The following is a 1,877-nucleotide window of genomic DNA, read 5'->3' as shown; positions in this document are numbered from 1 at the left end:
AACTCATCTAATGTTCATTTAATGTTACTGCGTTATTAATCTTAAGTTAATTTTAAGTTTGCCCGAAATGCTCTGAATACAAGCAGCTTTTCTCATGTACACTCTACTATTATATTCCTTTGTGCAACCATGTCAAAATAAAACTTATTTATTATTATTATTATTATTATTATTATTATTATCTTTAACTGGAATATAATTTCCAGCGAAGATATCAGTACAAGCATCGGTGGTTCAGTGGTAGAATTCTCGCCTGCCACGCGGGAGGCCCGGGTTCGATTCCCGGCCGATGCATCGATTTTATAAGGACCTCAGTTAAAAGTATATGCACATTGGTCATTGCAATTCCCGTGATATAAAGGTGGATTGATTCCAGCCACCTTTATATCACGTTAAGCAAGAGACCACACTTCAGAGGTCCAAGACTTAGAGATCAAGAAGTCCAGGAGCTTTAGCTCAACCAACTGAAGAACTGTAACAACTAATAATAATAAGGTGCTACTTTAGCGTGCGCTCTACCAACTCAGGTTAGGTTAGGTTACGTAAGGCAAGGCTAGGTTAGGTTAGGTTAGATTAGGTTAGGTTAGATTAGGTTAGGTTAGAGTAGGTCAGGTTAGGTTAGGTAAGGCTATAAAAGGGCAATAACCTAACCTAACCTGAGCTGGCAGACCGCACACTGAAGTAGCACCAATAATAATTATTTCTACAGTTACATGATTCAACATATTCAGACCTAGCTGACAACAGTGACATACTATACAGAAGCCCCTTGTTATGCAGAGCTTTTTGGGCAACTTAGGTTTTGTCCCCAGGATGCGACCCACACCGGTTGGCTAACATCTAGGTACCTACTTACTATTAGGTGAACAGGGACAAAGGTGTGTTAAGAAAACACGCTCCAATGTTTCCACCTGTACAAGGGATCGAGCCCATATATACTTTTTCCCAGGCCCAAACTCGCGGAATTCTGTGTTCATCAAAAACTGCAAGAAACCCCTTTCATGTGCCATAAATATTCTATGGAGAGGGATCATAGACACAGGGGTCATCCCACAGTCACTAAAAACAACAAATAGAGCTCCACTCCACAAAAGTACCAGTAGAGCAATTGCAAAGAATTATAGATCGATAGTACTAACGTCCCACATTATAAAAATCTTTGAAAGTTTTCTAGGAAGCAAGATCGCCAATCACTTGGATACCCATCAGTTGCACAACCCAGGACAGAATGGGGTAAGAACAGGTCGCTCTTGCCAATAAAACGCAGATGTGGTATATACAGACTTTGCGAAAGCCTTTGACAAGTGCCATCATGGTGTAATAGCACACAAAATGCATAATATAGGAATAACAGGAAAAGTGGGTAGATGGATCTATAACTTCCTAACAAACAGAACAGAATGAGTAATAGTAAACAGAGTAAAGTCAGAAAAGGTTACAATGAAAAGCTCTCTTCCACAAGGTACAGTACTCACTCCCATCCTTTTCCCTCATCCTTATATCTGACATAGAAATGTAAGCCACAGCACCGTGTCCTCACTTGCTGATGATACCAAAAGTTGCATGACAGTGTCATCCATTGAGGACACTACCAATCTCCAATTGGACATTAACCAAGTTTTTAAATGGGCCTCAGAAAACAATATGAAGTTCAATGAAAACAAATTTCAATTACTCCACTATGGATAACTTCAAGAAATAAAAACTGGATCAGAATATAAAACAAATTCCAACCCCACAATAGAATGAAAAACTAATGTGGAGGACCTGGGAGTGATAATGTCAGAGAACCTCATTTTCTCGAAGATCACGACAATGTATCTACCACATCTGTTAGGAAAACGATAGGACGGATAACGAGAACCTTCAAAACTAGG

At 39.5% G+C, this 1,877-nt stretch overlaps 1 non-coding gene across 1 annotated transcript; it reads left to right on the top strand.

The window, feature by feature from the left end:
• The first annotated feature begins 223 nt into the window (after positions 1 to 223).
• On the top strand, positions 224 to 294 carry TRNAG-GCC (transfer RNA glycine (anticodon GCC)). Its single transcript has one exon. It is a non-coding gene; the product is annotated as a tRNA-Gly (tRNA).
• Positions 295 to 1,877: the final 1,583 nt, after the last annotated feature.

Source organism: Cherax quadricarinatus, chromosome 58, assembly GCF_038502225.1.
Source record: "Cherax quadricarinatus isolate ZL_2023a chromosome 58, ASM3850222v1, whole genome shotgun sequence".
NCBI lineage: Eukaryota > Metazoa > Arthropoda > Malacostraca > Decapoda > Parastacidae > Cherax > Cherax quadricarinatus.
The sequence above is the reverse complement of the archived record's forward strand: the minus strand, read 5'-3'. Positions and strand labels throughout refer to the sequence as shown.